The sequence below is a fragment of the Salvelinus namaycush genome, chromosome 21 (assembly GCF_016432855.1).
Source record: "Salvelinus namaycush isolate Seneca chromosome 21, SaNama_1.0, whole genome shotgun sequence".
NCBI lineage: Eukaryota > Metazoa > Chordata > Actinopteri > Salmoniformes > Salmonidae > Salvelinus > Salvelinus namaycush.
In genome coordinates this window covers 33,179,869-33,201,397 of record NC_052327.1, presented here as the reverse complement: position 1 = coordinate 33,201,397, position 21,529 = coordinate 33,179,869, and the positions used below count along the sequence as shown (strand labels likewise).

General features: G+C 43.4%; 1 protein-coding gene across 4 annotated transcripts in view; it reads left to right on the top strand.

Moving 5' to 3' along the window:
* The first annotated feature begins 2,231 nt into the window (after positions 1-2,231).
* LOC120066308 (aryl hydrocarbon receptor nuclear translocator-like protein 1) overlaps positions 2,232-21,529 on the top strand; it is a 32,628-nt gene continuing 13,330 nt past the window's right edge. Inside the window, exons 1-3 of one of the 4 annotated variants that reach the window (XM_039017601.1) lie at positions 2,232-2,374; positions 2,737-2,899; positions 15,003-15,091. The gene's annotated coding sequence lies outside the window, so the exon portion shown is untranslated. Of the gene's footprint in view, positions 2,375-2,629; positions 2,900-15,002; positions 15,092-21,529 lie in introns of all 4 variants that reach the window. The other 3 variants (XM_039017599.1, XM_039017600.1, XM_039017602.1) reach the window with 3 other exon arrangements.

Here is a 21,529-nt window from a genome sequence, read left to right as displayed (position 1 = left end):
CTTTTGCCTTATGGCAAGGTGCTCCATCATGCTGGAAAAGGCATTGTTCGTCACCAAACTGTTCCTGGATGATTGGGAGAAGTTGCTCTCGGAGGATGTGTTGGTACCATTCTTTATTCATGGCTGTGTTCTTAGGCAAAATTGTGAGTGAGCCCACTCCCTTGGCTGAGAAGCAACCCCACACATGAATGGTCTCAGGATGCTTTACTGATGGCTTTACTTACTTTTTTCCGGATGCCCCAAACAATCAGAAGGGGGATTCATCAGAGAAAATGACTTTACCCCAGTCCTCGGCAGTCCAATCCCTGTACCTTTTGTAGAATATCAGTCTGTCCCTGATGTTTTTCCTGGAGAGAAGTGGCTTCTTTGCTGCCCTTCTTGACACCAGGCCATCCTCCAAAAGTCTTCGCCTCACTCTGCGTGCAGATGCACTCACACCTGCCTGCTGCCATTCCTGAGCAAGCTCTGTACTGGTGGTGCCCCTATCCCGCAGCTGAATCAACTTTAGGAGACGGTCCTGGCGCTTGCTGGACTTTCTTGGGCGCCCTGAAGTCTTCTTCACAACAATTGAACCACTCTCCTTAAAGTTCTAGATGATCCGATAAATGGTTTATTTAGGTGCAATCTTATTGGCAGCAATATCCTTGCCTGTGAAGCCCTTTTTGTGCAAAGCAATGATGACAGCACGTGTTTCCTTGCAGGTAACCATGCTTGACAGAGGAAGAACAACGATTCCAAGCACCATCCTCCTTTTGAAGCTTCCGGTCTGTTATTCGAACTCAATCAGCATGACAGAGTGATCTCCAGCCTTGTCCTCGTCAACACTCACACCTGTGTTAACGAGAGAATCACTGACATGATGTCAGCTGGTCCTTTTGTGGCAGGGCTGAAATGCAGTGGAAATGTTTTCTGGGGATTCAGTTAATTTGCATGGCAAAGAGGGACTTTGCAATTAATTGCAATTCATCTGATCACTCTTCATAACATTCTGGAGTATATGCAAATTGCCATCATACAAACTGAGGCAGCAGACTTTGTGAAAATTAATATTTGTGTCATTCTCAAAACTTTTGGCCACGATTGTAGACACTGGGATGGTGCCAGAAATAATGAATATTTTTTATTTTTTTATTTAACCTTTATTGAACCAGGTAGGCTAGTTGAGAACAAGTTCTCATTTACAACTGCGACCTGGCCAAGAATAAAGCAAAGCAGTTCGACACATACAACACAGAGTTACACATGGAATAAACAAACATACGGTCAATAATACAGTAGAAAAAGTCTATATACAGTGTGTGCAAATGAGGTAAGATAGAGAGGTAAGGCAATAAATAGGCCATGGTGGCGAAGTAATTACACTATACCAATTAAACACTGGAGTGATTGATGTGCAGAAGATGAATGTGCAAGTAGAGATACTGGGGTGAAAAGGAGCAAGATAAATAAATAAATACAGTATGGGGATGAGGTAGTTGGATTGGCTAAGGATGCTTTGAGGTTGAAAAGTGGCAGTATGCCCTTTAAGTGAATGATGCCTACTACTAGGTATTTGATTCAATTGTTATGTGCAGATGGGAAGAAGAAGCCCTTCCAGACCATCGAGGATCAGCCCAGGCCAGTGAAGAAGACGTTCCACTGAGGGGGTTCGATTAATATCGCCCGGGCGCCCGTTGTCGGCGTGTTTTGCAAGGGTGAAAGTTAATTGCATTCGTTTTGGAACCTGGCTACCTTTTGGGTGTGAGACAGGTGCCCCATTCACAGTTCACAGCGATGTCGGCTCAAAACAAAGTGACGTAGGAGCACGTGAAGTAATGAGTAGGATTATGTGTTTTCACATGCAAAAGTGATTGCGTTTTAGATTTATCTGCCCTCCCAATGAAAACCAGTTAGAAAATTCTAACATTTATTTTATGGAAAAGAGATATAGAACACTATTTTATGGAAAAGTTTGTTTCTGGACGATGCACCATGCTGCCTTGTTGAAAAAATGACGAAGCCGATTCTCCCTGCCCGCTGTCGCCGATGACGTAACGGGCCCTTGTCCGGTTCCCTGCGGCTCAGCATAATCGAATCCGCACATTGCCATCGGCCCGGTCCCACCTCGGAAAATATTGGCACTCTATAATTGGAAGGCAGTATGTCCGTTATCTTTTCCTGTTCTCAATCGTTTTCTGATTGGTGAGAGAAAATACGTAGTGTAGTCCTCCTGTGCAATTGGTTTAGAAAAACTAGGTTAGTGGTGCAGCACTGGTCATGACGGAGGGAGAAAGTAGGTCACAGACTGAGTAACGTTACCGTTTTATATCACAGTTCACGTAACATTAGACAGAGGGGTCCATTAGATGGAGATTTCCTAGCTAGTTCATCTCATGTAAGTAGCTGCATAATATTTTCAGCATGTGTCGTGATGACCAATGGCTAGTTGCATAGCTAGTTATATATCGCGGTGCTAGTTGGCTAACGTTAGCTAACTAACGTTACCTTAGATAACAAGATGAATTTAGGGCTAGCTAAGTTAGGACAATGTAAACTTAACGTTTCACTGTAGCTAGAAGTCTCTTAGATGAAAGTGTATTTTAGCTGTGGACTAAAATATCCAAGCCTAGTAATTTTAACGTTAAGTTAGGGTCTGTATTTTTTTTTTTTGCTGGACGGGGGTAGCATCCTGACGTTAGTTGGAGACGTCATTGGTTGGATCTAGCTGGGCTCGTTAATAATAGTGTGGAACTGCAGCCCGTAGTTCGTGGCGTTCTTGCATGTGAGCGTTCCCCCATGTGGGCGTTCCTGCAATTCGGGGCGTTCCTGCATTTTCGAGGCGATCCTGCAATTCGGGGTGATCCTGCATGTGGGCATTGGAGGCAACCATAGCTGTATGGATCTGTGCAAAACTGCAACAGTAAGTGTATATTTTTTATTTTAAGGATTATTTCTCGTTGATGAAAGATGAGGGCCATATGTTAAGAAAGTCATATCTCAAGCAATCATTATTGATATTTCTAGACGTTAAAACAGCGTCGGGATTGTAGTTCACATGAGCCAGTCGTGGGCAAAGCCAATGGCTGAAAACGGTAATGAGAAGGCAGAATGCCCCCAAGAGTTTGAGTGAGCTAGTGGAAACCCAGCTTGGCTGTCTGAAAGTGACACACGAGGTGGTCCAGTAACTAATAATAAAAGTAAAGTAGCTAAAGGGGCAATATTCCAAGGGATGCATTCATGACATTCCCACATGCAAATAGAACCTGATGCATTCCATGACATTTATAACAACTTTATATCTGTATCATTCATACTAACTAAATGCTCAAGGAATGGGGTTAGCTACCTGCTGAGAGCATTATTTGCAACTTTAAAAAAAAAACAAGATTTGAAGCTATAGGCCTACATTTTCTAATGACACAAAAATCAGTGGTGTAAAGTACTTAAGTAGTACTTTAAAGTATTTTTACTTAAATCGTTTTTTGGGGTATCTGTACTTTTACTATTTTATATTTTTTACAACTTTTCCTCCACTAGATTCCTAAAGAAAATAATATCGTTTTTAATTCAACCCAAAAGTGCAATTTCAATGCTTAACAGTAGGGATGCACGATATATCGGTGAACATATCAGAATCAGACAATTATTAGCTAAAAATGGCAACATCGGTATCGGCCGATGTCTAGTTTAACACCCGATGTGCAAACCGATGTCAAAGCTGACGTGCATACCTAAACTCAGTAAGAAAAGAAACACCCTCTCACTGTCAACTGCGTTTATTTTCAGCAAACTTAACGTCTAAATATTTGTATGAACATATCAAGATTCAACAACTGAGACATAAACTGAACAAGTTCCACAGACATGTGACTAACAGAAATTGAATAATGTGTTCCTGAACAAAGGGAGGGTCAAAATCAAAAGTAACAGTCAGTATCTGGTGTGGCCACCAGCTGCATTAAGTACTGCAGTGCATCGCCTCCTCATGGACTGCACCAGATTTGCCAGTTCTTGCTGTGAGATGTTATCCCACTCTTCCACCAAGGCACCTGCAAGTTCCCGGACATTTCTGGGGGGAATGGCCCTGGCTCTCACCCTCCGATCCAACAGGTCCCAGACGTGCTCAATGGGATTGAGATCCGGGCTCTTCGCTGGCCATGGCAGAATACTGACATTCCTGTCTTGCAGGAAATCACGCACAGAATGAGCAGTGTGGCTGATGGCATTGTCATGCTGGAGGGTCATTTCAGGATGAGCCTGCAGTAAGGGTACCACATGAGGGAGGATGTCGTCTTCCCTGTAACGCACAGCGTTAAGATTGCCTGCAATGACACGCTCAGTCCGATGATGCTGTGACACACCACCCCAGACCATCACCTCCAAATCGATCCCGCTCCAGAGTACAGGCATCGGTGTAACGCTCATTCCTTCGACAATAAACGCAAATCCGACCGTCACCCCTGGTGAGACAAAACCGAGACTCGTCAGTGCAGAGCACTTTTTGCCAGTCCTGTCTGTTCTAGCGACGGTGGGTTTGCCTATAGGTGACATTGTTGCCGGTGATGTCTGGTGAGGACCTGCCTTACAACAGGTCTACAAGCCCTCAGTCCAGCCTCTCTCAAATCAAATCAAAGTTTATTTGTCACGCATGCCGAACTTACAACTTACAGTGAAATGCTTACTTACAGGCTCTAAACAATAGTGCAAAAAAAGGTGTTAGGTGAACAATAGGTAAGTAAAGAAATAAAACAACAGGTAAAAGACAGGCTATATACAGTAGCAAGGCTATAAAAGTAGCGAGGCTACATGCAGACACCGGTTAGTCAGGCTGATTGAGGTAGTATGTACATGTAGGTATGGTTAAAGTGACTAGGCATATATGATGAACAGAGAGTAGCAGTAGCGTAAAAGAGGGGTTGGCGGGTGGCGGGACACAATGCAGATAGCCCGGTTAGCCAATGTGCGGGAGCACTGGTTGGTCGGCCCAATTGAGGTAGTATGTACATGAATGTATATTTAGTGACTATGCATATATGATAAACAGAGAGTAGCAGCAGCGTAAAAATAGGGGTTGGGGGGGGCACACAATGCAAATAGTCCGGGTAGCCATTTGATAACCTGTTCAGGAGTATAATGGCTTGGGGGTAAAAAAACTGTTGAAGCCTTTTTGTCCTAGACTTGGCACTCCGGTAGATTGATGAGGGGGAAAACAATTTGATATATTTTAGAATAAGTAACAAAGTGGAAAAAGTGAAGGGGTCTGAATACTTTCGGAATGCACTGTAGGTAATGGGTTATACACGTCAGATGCAATATTTCCTCTTTCTCAGTGCACATCAAACCAGTGTTTTTATGTCACATTCATTTTCAGTGCATTCATTTATAACCAAGATGGCGTAGCAGTGCAGACGTGGTTTGTCGTCCTCTCGTGTACTTTTGTATTTTTTTGTATATATTTAAATTTATTTTTTATTGAAATATACCTTCCGGTAACCCGCCTCACCCAATGTGACACGGATCTGCTATTCTTTAGACCTTATAGCCAGAACCTCCATCAACAGCTAGCCATCAGAAGCTAATTAGCTATTTAGCCATTGTTAGCCACTGCTAGCAGCCTTTCCTTCTGCACAGACACCAGACTTTTTTTTTGGCCTGGATAATACTTGCCAGCATCGGACTGTTTTCTCCACTACAACGCCGGATTCCTGCTGTAATCCCTGGACCATTACTCCTGATCATTTCAGCTAGCTAGCTGCCACCGAGTGACCCAGCCCTGAAGCTAGCCCTGAGCCAGGCCCACCTCCCGGCCTACTCTGTGATCACCCGGCTACTCAGCCGATGCCTCCCGGACTCTACCCCAACACTGCTAGAATCCACCACTCCACCGGATCCTTGCCGTTAGCTCTGGACCTTTGCATCGGATCATTGCTGCTAGCTAGCTGCTACCGAGTGGCTATAGTGGCTAACGCCCCTGCCTCGAAGCTAGCACCAGTTAGCCGCGAGCCAGGTGCAACTCCCGGCTAGCAAACGAAATTACTACAACTACAATTACCTCTTTCGCCATCTGGTCTGGACCCTTTGTCGACACGGCACCCGCCGTACCACCACGACTGGTCCGCCAACTTAACTCCATCCGCTGTGCCCTCAACCGGCCTTCGCCGGATGTCGGAGCAGACGCTTTTACTTACCGCGGCCTGCTAACTTTAAACGGTGTGTCTCCCGCGTGCTAGCGTAGTAACGACTACCCTGCGGCTTCCCTGTTCCATCTATTGCTGTTCACTGGACCCTATGATTACTTGGCTACATAGCTGATGCCTGCTGGACTGTTCATTAATCACGGTACTCCATTTTGTTTCTTTTTTTGTTTATCTGTCGGCCCCAACTCAGGCCCTGTGTGTAGTTAACCGACCCTCTGCCCATTCATCGCCATTTTACCTGTTGTTGTTGTCTTACCCGTTGTTGCCTTAACTAGCTCTCTCAATCAACACCTGTGATTGCTTTATGCCTCGCTTTATGTCTTTCTCAAATGTCAATATGCCTTGTACACTGTTGTTTAGGATAGTTATTATTGTCTTAGTTTACTGCGGAGCCCCTAGTCCCACTCAACATGCCTCAGATACCTCCTTTGTCCCACCTCCCACAAATTTGGTGACCTCACCCAGCATAACTAGCCCGTCCAGAGATGCAACCTCTCTTATCATCACTCGGTGCCTGGGTTTACCTCCACTGTACCTGCACCCCACCATACCCCTGTCTGTACATTATGCCCTGAATCTATTCTACCACGCCCAGAAATCTGCTCCTTTTATTCTCTGTCCCCAACGCACTAGACAACCAGTTTTGATAGCCTTTAGCCGTACCCTTATCCTACTCCTCCTCTGTTTCTCGGGTGATGTAGAGGTTAACCCAGGCCCTGCGTGTCCCCAGGCACTCTCATTTGTTGACTTCTGTAACCAAAACATGCATGAAACCAAGGCTCTTAACATCAGAAGCCTCCTCCCTAAGTTTGTTTTACTCACTGCTTTAGCACACTCCACCAACCCTGATGTCCTTGCCATGTCTGAATCCTGGCTTAGGAAGGCCACCAAAAATGTGGAGATTTCCATACCCAACTACAACATTTTCCGTCAAGATAGAACTGCCAAAAGGGGGAGGGGTTAGCCTGCAAAGTTCTGTCATACTTTCCGGGTCTATGCCCAAACAGTTCGAGCTTCTAATTTAAAAATGAATCTCTCCAGAAATAAGTCTGTCACTGTTGCCGACTGTTATAGACCCCCCTCAGCTTCCATCTGTGCCCTGGACACCATATGTGAATTGATTGCCCCCCCATCTATCTTCAGAGTTCGTTCTGTTAGGTGACCTAAACTGGGATATGCTTAACACCCTGGCAGTCCTACAATCTAAGCTTGATGCCCTCAATCTCACACAAATTATCAAGGAACTCACCAGGTACATCCATAAACATGGGCACCCTCATAGATATTATCCTGACCAACTTGCCCTCCAAACACACTTCTGCTGTTTTCAATCAGGATCTCAGAAATCACTGCCTCATTGCCTGCATCCGCTATGGGTCCGCGGTCAAACGACCACCCCTCATCACTGTCAAACGCTCCCTAAAACACTTCTGCGAGCAGGCCTTTCTAATCGACCTGGCACGGGTATCCTGGAAGGATATTGACCTCGTCCTGTCAGTCGAGGATGCCTGGTTGATCTTTAAAAGTAATTTCCTCACCATCTTAAATAAGCATGCCCCTTTCAAAAAATGTAGAACTAAGAACAGATATAGCCCTTGGTTCACTCCAGACCTGACTGCCCTCGACCAGCACAAAAACATCCTGTGGCGGACTGCACTAGCATCGAATAGTCCCCACGATATGCAACTTTTCAGGGAAGTCAGGAACCAATACACTCAGTCAGTCAGGAAAGCAAAGGCTAGCTTTTTCAAACAGAAATTTGCATCCTGTAGCTCTAACTCCAAAGAGTTTTGGGACACTAAAGTCCATGGAGAATAAGAGCACCTCCTCCCAGCTGCCCACTGCACTGAGGCTAGGTAACACTGTCACCACCGATAAATCCACGATAATAGAGAATTTCAATAAGTATTTCTCTACGGCTGGCCATGCTTTCCTCCTGGCTACCCCAACCCCGGCCAACAGTTCCGCACCCCCCGCATCTACTTGCCCAAGCCTCCCCAGCTTCTCCTTCACCCAAATCCAGATGGCAGATGTTCTGAAAGAGCTGCAAAACCTGGACCCGTACAAATCAGCTGGGCTAGACAATCTGGACCCTCTCTTTTTTTAAATTATCCCAGCCATTGTTGCAACCCCTATTACCAGTCTGTTCAACCTCTCTTTCATATCGTCCGAGATCCCTAAAGATTGGAAAGCTGCCGCAGTCATCCCCCTCTTCAAAGGGGGTGACACTTTAGGCCCAAACTGTTACAGACCTATATCCATCCTGCCCTGCCTTTCTAAAGTCTTCGAAAACCAAGTTAATAAACAGATCACTGACCATTTCGAATCCCACCGTACCTTCTCCGCTGTGCAATCCGGTTTCCGAGCTGGTCATGGGTGCACCTCAGCCACGCTCAAGGTACTAAACGATATCATAACCGCCATCGATAAGACTACTGTGCAGTCGTCTTCATCGACCTGGCCAAGGCTTTTGACTCTGTCAGTCACCGTATTCTTATCGGCAGACTCAACAGCCTTGGTATCTCAAATGACTGCCTCACCTGGTTCACCAACTACTTCTTAGAGTTCAGTGTGTCAAATCGGAGGGCCTGTTGTCTGGACCTCTGGCAGTCTCTATGGGGGTACCACAGGGTTCAATTCTCGGGCTGACACTTTTCTCTGTGTATATCAACGATGTCGCTCTTGCTGCGGGTGATTCCCTGATCCACCTCTACACAGACGACACCATTCTGTATACAGCTGGCCCTTCTTTGGACACTGTGTTAAACATCTCCAATCCAAAATTAAATCTACAATCGGCTTCCTATTTCGCAACAAAGCCTCCTTCACTCACGCCGCCAAACATACCCTCGTAAAACTGACTATCCTACCGATCCTCGACTTCGGCGATGTCATTTACAAAATAGCTTCCAATTCTCTACTCAGCAAACTGGATGCAGTCTATCACAGTGCCATCCGTTTTGTCACCAAAGCACCTTATACCACCCACTACTGCGACCTGTATGCTCTAGTTGTCTGGCCCTCGCTACATATTCATCGCCAGACCCACTGGCTCCAGGTCATCTAAGTCTTTGCTCGGTAAACCTCTGCCTTATCTCAGCTCACTTGTCACGATAACAACACCCACCCGTAGCACGTGCTCCAGCAGGTATATCTCACTGGTCATCCCCAAAACCAACACCACCTTTGGCCGCCTTTCCTTCCAGTTCTCTGCTGCCAATGACTGAAACGAATTGCAAAAATCGCTGAAGCTGGAGACTTATATTTCCCTCACTAACATTAAACATCAGCTATCTGAGCAGCTTACCGATAGCTGCAGCTGTACATAGCCCATCTGTAAATAGCCCACCCAATCTACCTACCTCATCGCCATATTGTTTTTATTTACTTTTCTGCTCTTTTGCACACCAGTATTTCAACTTGCACATCACCATCTGCTATTTATCGCTCCAGTGTTAATTTGCTAAACTGTAATTACTTCGCTACTATAGCCTATTTATTGCCATACCTCCTCACGCCATTTGCACACACTCTATATTGACTTTCTTTTTTTCCTATTGTGTTATTGACAGTACGCTTGTTTATTTCATGTGTAACTTTGTGTTGTTGTTGTGTCGCACTGCTTTGCTTTATCTTGGCCAGGTCGCAGTTGTAAATGAGAACTTGTTCTCAACTAGCTTACCTGGTTGAATAAGGGTGAAATAAAAACAAATGTGGACTATGACTGCTAGCTAGTGTACTGTACCTAACCAAACAATGCTGCTTTGTGACAACTTTGGCTGGCAGGTTTTTGACTCCCTAAAGTCTGTTCATTGCCAGTGAGTTGTACTTTGGCAGGGTCCAACATTGTCTGAATACCGGTGCTTTATTTGGTAACATGTTACACTCACATGTAACGCTCCAAACAGGCTTTTTGCTTATTGAATATCCTCACAAGTTCCTTGACGTGTTCTTGGCATGATGGATCATTTCTAAGACTTCTGTCATGACTGTTGGTTGTAAATCCATGGGCCATGGAATAAGCTTTCTATGGAATGGAACTACACTATGTCCTCAGCTGTGCCTGGGAGCCATTCTGTGATTGTATCCTCAGAGACCATGCTTTAATCAAACTAGGCTATCCATTGCCAATGCTGCAAGTAGGCAGCTGCATGCAATAAAGGAGAGAAATTGAGCCGGCGACGCTGACCCAGTTTTTTGCTTTGCGTTGTGTTGATCATGACACAGTGGTTTTCCCATTGCTTTGTCCTACTCCCTCAGAAAACACTAACAAGAAGTGCTTTTCTTTTTCAGGCCAGGAAGAAATTACTTTCACAAGCCTTTTAAACTACTGTCGAGAGTGACCTCGAAAGGCCTAAAATAGCCATGAATGGCTTGGCTCAATGGAATAAGATGAATGAATAGTATTTTGCATGTATGATCCATTCAATCCAGACTCTAACCCTCCTGATTAATAATAACCTACAGTATATTATGTGACCATTATTTAATGTTCAGCTCAAGACCACTTTAATGTGAAATTGCTTTTATGCTGACATCCTTCAATCTTTTCCACAAGCACATGGAGTAGCCAGCCAGGATCCCCCAGGCCAAGGGGGTCCGGGGTGGCTTGCTCCTCCAGGTTAAGAATTGTTTTGCTGAACAAACTCTATTTTGGTGGCCTCTGGTACATTCAAATGCCTTGATTACAACCGAAATACATAGCAGAATTATTTTACATTTTAGTAGACGCTCTTATCCAGAGCAACTTACAAGTACATCCATTTTCATAATTTTTTCCCCATAATGGTCCCCTTTTGAGAATCGAACCCACAACCCTGGCATTGCAAGCACCATGCTCTACCAACTGAGCCACACTGTATTCAAATATTTAATATTTTATTGAGTTTACCTCCCAGATTGGATTTCTTTTGTGTGCTATTGTGTTTACATCCTAAATGACTGAAAATGTATGAATTAAGTGTATTGTTATTTTGGGGGATATTGTCTAGGCCTATTGCATCAGGACTATTTTCTAAGTAGCAGAACATTTAACCTGTCTTCTCTTGAGATTCAAGTATTTTACTGCAAGATATGAATTGCCACAATTATGTGTTTTCTTCAAATTATATATTTGGTTTAAACAGAAAATATAAAATAAATGTAAAGGTAATGTTTAATCAAACAAATTGTGTGATGGGCACTTTTTTCAAATGACAAAAAATAAAATAAATAATAAAAATAAAATAAACAGAAGAGATGCTCAATTCATTTCTGTGTCCATACCTGTTAAGAAAATAGGGCGAACAACATCAGTTAAATTAGTGAAAGAATGTCAACAAGTGTTTGCAACTCTTTGTGAATTGCAGTATGTCATTAATAAAAATTTAAAAAAACACTTGTTAAACAACTCACTCACAGATGTCTTCTTAAACCTGTTAAGGCTAGGGGGTGCTGTTGTCACTATTTATGGAAATCGTGTAATTTTTGAAACGGCTTCCTACAAACTTCTTGATCGTACAATATGCATATTATTATTATTATTGGATAGAAAACAGTCTATAGTTTCTATAGCCGTTGAAATTTTGTCTCTAAGTGGAACAGAACTCATTCTACAGCAATTTCCCTGACATGGAGTCAGATTTCACACATTTTGGCCCCTGTTCTGGAGTCAGTTTTAAGGCCACTGTTATTCCTATTAGTATACGGACACTGCTTACGTCTTCCCCTGGATGCCTTTACGTGATGACGCTTTGAATGGTATCGATTGCCCAATCACAGCCACTATAAATGAAAAAATCCTGTAGGTAGGACCTCTTTTCTAGGTGCGTCATGCGCGCGGAGGATACCGACCTACTGTTTTTCCAAGCATTAGTGTAGCCTGTTATATTTCTCCGGTCATAGTTTTACTCGTTATAGGAGTTAAAAACATCATAAGGTAGTTAATTTAAAGCGTTTTATAGCAATTTATATCCGTTTAGTGCGATTTTGGGACATTTATTTCTGAGCCACTGTGAATCTCTGGGCACCGTTCCAGTTCATGCCGAACGCAATGTGCATTTCTGCATGGCAAGAGGACAGCTTTCGACCAAAAGACGATTAGACCCAAGAAAGGATTCTTTGCCCAAGATTCTGATGGAAGAACAGCTCAAAGTAGGAACAATTTATTATGATAAATCGTGTTTCTGTCGAAAAATGTTAGTGGCTTAGGACGCCATCTTTTTTGACGTAGCTTCGCTTGGCGCAAACTGTATTGAAAAGTAAGGATAATTTAAAAAATGTAATTCCGCGATTGTATTAAGAATTAAATTGTCTATCAATCGCTGTCCACCCTATATTTTTTAGTCACGTTTATGAGTATTTATGTATACGACTAGATCACTGTCTAATATGGCGCACGGCATTTTCTGACCAGCTCGGCTACTTTTCTCATTGTATAACCACGATTTTGGTGGCTAAATATCCACATTTTCGAACAAACTGTATATGTATGTTGTAATATGATGTTACAGGAGTGTCATCTGAAGAATTCTGAGAAGGTTAGTGAAAAAATTAATATCTTTTGGCGATGTTGACGTTATCGCGCTCTTTGGCTAGAATCAATGCTGGGGTAACGTTTGCATATGTGGTATGCTAATATAACGATTTATTGTGTTTTCGCTGTAAGACACTTAGAAAATCTGAAATATTGTCTGTATTCACAGGATCTGTGTCTTTCGATTAGTGTATGCTGTGTATTTTTACGAAATGTTTTATGATTAGTAATTAAGTAAGACACGTTGCTCTATCTATTTATTGTAGTCGATTTGTGACGGTGGGTGCAATTGTAAACTATGATATCTACCTGAAATATTCACATTTTTCTAACAAAACCTATCCTATACCATAAATATGTTATCAGACTGTCATCTGAGGAGGTTTTTTCTTGGTTAGTGGCTATCAATATCTTAGTTTAGCCGAATTGGTGATAGCTAGTGGTGTTGGTGGACAAAGAAAAAATGGTCTCTTTTGCTAAGGTGTTTACCTAATAGATTTACATATTGTGTCTTCCCTGTAAAACATTTTAAAAATCGGACATGTTGGCTGGATTCACACGATCTGTATCTTTCATTAGCTGTATTGGACTTGTTAATGTGTGAAAGTTAAATATTTAAAAAATATATTTTTTTTGAATTTCGCGCCCTGGCTTTTCAGTGGGGGGGGGGGGGGGGTGCCGCTAGCGGCACCCCAGTCCTAGACAGGTTAAAGAATCTTGTAAGAGTCTGCAGACTTTGTCAGGCGTCAAGCGTCAAGCCTCAGCTATCTGCAATACAGGTTTGATTGAAGAATGAAGCAGGTGTTAATCATTGGCTTTGCTACACAGAAAGCAGCAGTTGACTATTCCATTGTATTTGAAAATACCATGTAAGTATAATTAGCTTTTAAAACAATTAATTCTGTTTTCTTTTATCATATTTTGGACCAGAGTGAGGCTCACTCCACTAGCCTACCTATTGTTCCTGCAGTGAGGAGGATTCTTCATCGGTTTTCATAATTTATCTGCAGATAGTCACCAAAAAGCCTACAAGTATGCAAATTAGGGAGCCAAATTAACTGCTCTCTTACTGATGCGATTTGGATCTGGCAAGTCCTACTGGACTTCATATCGAAAAAAATACAAACGAGATCTTTAGTTTACTTGTTCTTTAGGCAATACCATGGACATAACTAAGTTGTATGATTTATGAATGTAGTCAGTTCGACACCATTTATAAACTAGTCAAGCTTGCTTTTCATCAATAAAATCAGAGGAAGCTTATGCGCTAGCACTTTGGCTGCATATGAAACGTGAAAGAAAATAAATGATCGTGCCAGAAAACAATAGGCTAAGTGGATTTCGACTCATCGTTACCACATTATATGGGACGTGCAAATTGACCCACATAGACGTTAAAGGAGCATCATGCTTTCTCGTTCTGTGTAAAGAAATTTGACTGCAACCGTAGTGTACACAACACACATTGCTGAACACAAGGGCCGCTATTTTCGAACCCCACTGAGTCGCTGTAATCAATCTTAGCAATGCTAACAAATACATGTAAAATCCCATATAGAATGATAAATGTTAACGAGTACATTGCATATAGTCTCTGACCTAAACAATTTTCATGACAGATATCCCAGCTCATAAAGTTATAGAATGAACCAAAAAATACTACTCAGTTTGCTGCACGCACAAAACCAATATTAGGCGGCAAGGCTATTGATATGAGGGGATTCTCTGCTATTACAAAACAATGCTTGATTTTGGAAGTAGCTAACTAGCTACTAAATTAGCAAACCAAATGCACAACTGTAGAACTTTTAGCACATTCCATACTGTAACTAGGTCACCTGGCACTTGCTGCAGTACAGTTAGTGACTCACAAGGCTCTGTTCTCTCGTCATTGTCTGCTTGTAAATAAACACCACGTGCCTGGGGACTACTGGTAAGCTTGAAATGACCGGTGAAATGAAGAACATGATCTTTATCTTCTAACGTATTGCACAAGTTGACTGCAGGTATTTACCCAAGCCTAATTCTTATCGTTCATTCTAGTGGGAGAGGGCTCGGCTGACTTTTCTTTTTCTTCTGACTTTCTAATTGTAAATTATTTTTTTTGAAAGTAGTTCATTTAACTGGGAAAAAGTACCCGGCTGAAATTAAGTGTGTAACCGGCAGTATAGCTGGCGCTAGTGAAAAACACTGATCCTTGACCTTCCAACATTGGCCTATTGCTTGAGTTTCTGTGACGTGTAAACTACGTCTAGAATGTTAGGATTTGTGCCATAGTCGGAACACATCTGACAGTCCTCTTCTCTGTACAGGTAGAGCACCTATCCCAGTGTCTCAGAGGAGGAATAGCAGCTAGGCCAACCAACCAGGAGGCGATTCTCTCTTTTCATCTCAAACCAAGGTATGGTATCACTCACTATGGGGTGTCTACCAACTCTGCCCAGAGTGGGTGAAAATGCACTTTGGTGATGAAATTTCACTTCCTTGTGTTTGTAAAATACATTTTCAAATCAAATTTGATTGGTCACATACACATGGTTAGCAGATGTTAATGCGAATGTAGCGAAATGCTTCTAGTTCCGACAGTGCAGTAATATCTAACAAATTCACAACGACTACAATATACACACAAATGTAAAGTGATGAATATGTACATATAATATATGGATGAGCGATGGTCGTACGGCATAGGCAAGATGCAGTAGATGGTATAGAATACCGTATATACAGTCGTGGCCAAAAGTTGAGAATGACACATTAATTTCCACAAAGTTTGCTGCTTCAGTGTCTTTAGATATTTTTGTCAGATGCTACTATGGAATACTGAAGTATAATTACAAGCATTTCATAAGTGTCAAAGGCTTTTATTGACAATTACATGAAGTTGATGCAAAGAGTCAATATTGGCAGTGTTGACCCTTCTTTTTCAAGACCTCTGCAATCTGCCCTGGCATGCTGTCAATTAACTTCTGGGCCACATCCTGACTGATGGCAGCCCATTCTTGCATAATCAATGCTTGGAGTTTGTCAGAATTTGTGGGTTTTTGTTTGTCCACCCGCCTCTTCAGAATTGACCACAAGTTCTCAATTGGATTAAGGTCTGGGGAGTTTCCTGGCCATGGACCCAAAATATCAATGTTTTGTTCCCCAAGCCACTTAGTTATCACTTTTGCCTTATGGCAAGGTGCTCCGTCATGCTGGAAAAGGCATTGTTCGTCACCAAACTGTTCCTGGATGATTGGGAGAAGTTGCTCTCGGAGGATGTGTTGGTACCATTCTTTATTCATGGCTGTGTTCTTTGGCAAAATTGTGAGTGAGCCCACTCCCTTGGCTGAGAAGCAACCCCACACATGAATGGTCTCAGGATGCTTTACTGTTGGCGTGACACAGGACTGATGGTAGCGCTCACCTTGCCTTCTCCGGACAAGCTTTTTTCCGGATGCCCCAAACAATCGGAAAGGGGATTCATCAGAGAAAATGACTACCCCAGTCCTCAGCAGTCCAATCCCTGTACCTTTTGCGGAATATCAGTCTACCCCTGATGTTTTTCCTGGAGAGAAGTGGCTTCTTTTCTTTTCATTCCCTTCTTGACACCAGGCCATCATCCAAAAGTCTTCGCCTCACTGTGTGTGCAGATGCACTCACACCTGCCTGCTGCCATTCCTGATCAAGCTCTGTACTGGTGGTGCCCTGATCCCACAGCTGAATCAAATTTAGGAGACGGTCCTGGCGCTTGCTGGACTTTCTAGGGCGCCCTGAAGTCTTCTTCACAACAATTGAACCGCTCTCCTTGGCGATCTTGATGATCCGATAAATGGTTGATTTAGGTGCAATCTTACTGGCAGCAATATCCTTGCCTGTGAAGCCCTTTTTTGTGCAAAGCAATGATGACAGCACGTGTTTCCTTGCAGGTAACCATGGTTGACAGAGGAAGAACAATGATTCCAAGCACCACCCTCCTTTTGAAGCTTCCAGTCTGTTATTCGAACTCAATCAGCATGACAGAGTGATCTCCAGCCTTGTCCTCGTCAACACTCACACCTGTGTTAACAAGAGAATCACTGACATGATATCAGCTGGTCCTTTTGTTGCATGGCTGAAATGCAGTGGAAATGTTTTTTGGGGATTCAGTTCATTTGTATGGCAAAGAGGGACTTTGCTATTAATTGCAATTCATCTGATCACTCTTCATAACATTCTGAAGTATATGCAAATTGCCATCATACAAACTGAGGCAGCAGACTTTGAAAATTAACATTTGTGTCATTCTCAAAATGTTGGGCCACGACTGTACATATGAGATGAGTTATGTAGACATTATTAAAGTGGCGATTTAATAAAGATAACTTTTAAAGTGGCCAGAGATTTGAGTCTGTATGTTGGCAGCAGCCACTCTGTTAGTGAGGTAGAAGCTGTCTTTGGGTCCCAGCTTTGATGCACCTATACTGTACTGTACTGACCTCTCCTTTTGGATGATAGCGGGGTGAAAAGGCAGTGGCTCGGGTGGTTGTTGTCCTTGATGATCTTTTTGGCTTTCCTGTGACATCGGGTGCTTTAGGTGTCCTGGAGGACCAAGACAAATATTATTATTCATGTTCTGAATCATTCAGTGCAGTCTCTCTAACATTTCATTAACAGTACATTATATCCAGATTTTTGTAACCTAATACGTCTGATAATAAGCATCGAGGCCCGTTGACAGAGCGGTGCAGCTTTCTCGCCGCAACCTTTTTAGGGTTTGTTGTGGTGGTCGTCTTCAAAGTTGTTTCCGAGGTTCGCAAAATTCGCATGACACAAGCTGAATTAAATGTAAAGTGCTCCGTTGACATTTCAGAGAGAGGCTTGTTTTTGTGAGAAATCTTTGAAAAATAACATTTTGCATTAATATGAAAGGTAGGAGTCTTTTTGAATTTACAATAAAACACTGAAATATCACATTTACATCAGTATTCAGACCCTTTACTGAGTACTTTTGTTGAAGCACCTTTGGGAGCAATTACAGCCTCGAGTCTTCTTGGGTATGACTCTACAAGCTTGGCACACCTGCATTTGGGGAGTTTCTCCCATTCTTCTCTGCAGATCCTTTCAAGCTCTGTCAGGTTGACTGGGGAGCGTTGCTGCACAGCTATTTTCAGGTCTCTCCAGAGATGTTCGATCTGGTTCAAGTCCGGGCTTTGGCTGGGCCACTCAAGGACGTTCAGAGACATTGTCCTGAAGCCACTCATGCGTTGTCTTGGCTGTGTGCTTAGGGTCGTTGTCCTGTTGGAAGGTGAACCTTCGCCCCAGAGGTCCTGAGCGCTCTAGAGCAGGTTTTCATCAAGGATCTCTCTGTACTTTGCTCCGTTCATCTTTGCCTCGATCCTGACTAGTCTCTGCTGCTGAAAAACATCTCCACAGCATGATGCTGCCACCACCATGCTTCACCATAGGGATGGTGCCAGGTTTCCTCCAGATGTGACACTTGGCATTCAGGCCAAAGAGTTCAATCTTCATCAGACCAGAGAATCTTTTTTTCCCTGGTCTGAGAGTCATTAGGTGCCTTTTGGCAAACTCCAAGTGGGCTACCCTGTGCCTTTTACTGAGCAGTGGCTTCTGTCTGGCCACTCCACCATTCAGGCCTTTATGGTAGAGTGCTGTAGAGATGGTTGTCCTTCTGGAAGGTTCTCCCATCTCCACAGAGGAATGCTAGAGCTCTGTCAGTGACCATCGGGTTCTTGGTCACCTCCCTGACCATAGCCCTTCTTCTCCGATTGCTCAGTTTGGCGGCCAGCTCTAGGAAGAGTGTTGGTGGTTCCAAACTTCTTCCATTTAAGCATGATGGAGGCCACTGTGTTCTTGGGGACCTTCAATGCATTGGACATACTTTTTACACACACACACACACACACACACACACAGAAGTCAGTTCAGACCGATCCAGCTCAGAGAGGCCCAGCTCATGAGCTCCATCAGCAGCAGATTTTAATTTAGAATGGAAAATTAATGTGTTTCCTGGGGCTGACCCCATTTAGTTGATTGTTTTGTTGATAGGCTGTTGGTTGAGTAGCAAAGAAAAAGACAAGTACAATACACCTGTCTGATTCACGCTGAGTGGACTGATCCATTGTGGAGGCTGTGGGGATGGCAGAGTCCATCAGTCTAAAACATGCTACTGAAATTGTATATGATTATATTGTGTAAGAACAATGGTGCAACTAGGGTTGCACATTTTGGGGAATATTCATAGGTGGAAACTTTCCGTGGGAATTTAAAGGGAATATATAGGATTTATCTGAAATATATGCAAATGTAATATTAATACCATTTAAATGTAGATGTTTTTGCATTGGATATATTTATAAAATCATATGGAGACAGAAACATAAACCTTATACCATATCAAAGGTAGACATAATTGCAAATGATTAAATCCTTCCAATAGAAATAAAAAAAACAATTTAGTTACGAATTGAACTTTAATTAAATGAGTTGACTCTTCACATGGGAGGATTTCACTGAACAACAAAAGAAAGAGAATATTGAATGATCCCCAGTGATCTATCGCATCTCCCATAAACGTTTTCAAATTACATCTGTGAAATGACAGTCTAGAAACTAAAGCTTTGGTTGTCTTTCTCTCAGGCTTCCATGTCTTCTCCCTGGACCTCCTCAATGGCCTCCTCTTGAACATCAGACTCTGAGGCCTCATCTTCACTGTCACTTTCCAACCTTGTTGAGGATGGCTCGTTGTCGGGCTCAACAAGCTTTTCAACTCTTATTTTGGTCAGCCTGTTGCGTGCTTTGGTATGTGTTCCCAAACAAGGACCAGTTGCGCTCTGAGGTGGCTGATGTTGGTGGGATTTGAGGATGATGGAGGCAACAGGGGAAAGAGCCTCAGATCCACAAAGTCCCTTCCACCAGGTGGCTGATGAGATATGTTGGCACGACTGCCATATTGCATCTCCATCCCAAAGCCCTTGCTTGGAAGTGTACTTCGCCAGACTGCCAAGAACCTTGCCGTCATCCAGGCCAAGGTGGGGAGACTCTGCAGTGACAACACCATAGTTGATCATTGTTGATCTCTGCACCAGACAGGATGCTCTTGCCAGTATACTTGAGGTCCAACGTACGCTGCGGCATGTATGTGCTTCAGGCAGAAGTCTTTGCGCTTTTTGATGTATTTCAGAACTGCAGTTTCCTCTGCTTGGAGCAAAAGTGAAGTGGGAATGGCAGTACGGATTTCTTCTCTTACATCTGCAAGCAGAGTCTGAACATCAGACAGGATGGCATTGTCTCCCTCAATCTGTGCAATGGCTACTGCTATAGGTTTCAGGCTGTTTACCAGTCTCTCCCAAAATACATCATCCAGGAGGATCCTCTTGACGGGGCTGTCCATGTCGGCAGACTGTGAGACTCCTTCCCCTCCAGGAGACTGTCAAACATGATGACAACACCACCCCAACGAGTGTTGCTGGGCAGCTTCAATGTGGTGCTCTTATTCTTCTCACTTTGCTTGGTGAGGTAGATTGCTGCTATAACTTGATGACCCTTCACATACCTAACCATTTCCTTGGCTCTCTTGTAGAGTGTATCCATTGTTTTCAGTGCCATGATGTCCTTGAGGAGCAGATTCAATGCATGAGCAGCACAGCCAATGGGTGTGATGTGAGGGTAGGACTCCTCCACTTTAGACCAAGAAGCCTTCATGTTCGCAGCGTTGTCTGTCACCAGTGCAAATACCTTCTGTGGTCCAAGGTCACTGATGACTGCCTTCAGCTCATCTGCAATGTAGAGACCAGTGTGTCTGTTGTCCCTTGTGTCTGTGCTCTTGTAGAATACTGGTTGAGGAGTGGAGATGATATACACTGCTCAAAAAAATAAAGGGAACACTTAAACAACACAATGTAACTCCAAGTCAATCACACTTCTGTGAAATCAAACTGTCCACTTAGGAAGCAACACTGATTGACAATACATTTCACATGCTGTTGTGCAAATGGAATAGACAAAAGGTGGAAATTATAGGCTGCCTTCAGGAGGTCATTTTGCAGGGCTCTGGCAGTGCTCCTCCTTGCACAAAGGCGGAGGTAGCGGTCCTGCTGCTGGGTTGTTGCCCTCCTACGGCCTCCTCCACGTCTCCTGATGTACTGGCCTGTCTCCTGGTAGTGCCTCCATGCTCTGGACACTACGCTGACAGACACAGCAAACCTTCTTGCCACAGCTCGCATTGATGTGCCATCCTGGATGAGCTGCACTACCTGAGCCACTTGTGTGGGTTGTAGACTCCGTCTCATGCTATCACTAGAGTGAGAGCACCGCCAGCATTCAAAAGTGACCAAAACATCAGCCAGGAAGCATAGGAACTGAGAAGTGGTCTGTGGTCACCACCTGCAGAATCACTCCTTTATTGGGGGTGTCTTGCTAATTGCCTATAATTTCCACCTTTTGTCTATTCCATTTGCACAACAGCATGTGAAATTTATTGTCAATCAGTGTTGCTTCCTAAGTGGACAGTTTGATTTCACAGAAGTGTGATTGACTTGGAGTTACATTGTGTTGTTTAAGTGTTCCCTTTATTTTTTTGAGCAGTGTAGTTAATTATTCCTTGCCCACGAACGTTCGACCACCCATCAGAGTTGATTGCAATACAGTCTGCTTTCTCTATAATTTGCTTGACCTTCACTTGAACTCTGTTGAACTCTGCATCCAGCAAATTAGTAGATAAAGTATGTCTGGTTGGAGGGGTGTATGCTGGGTGAAGAACATTCAGAAACCTTGTCCAATACTTGGAAGCATCAGAGATGAACCAGCTGCATACACAGCTCGAGCAAGACATTCATCAGCATTTCTCTGACTACGT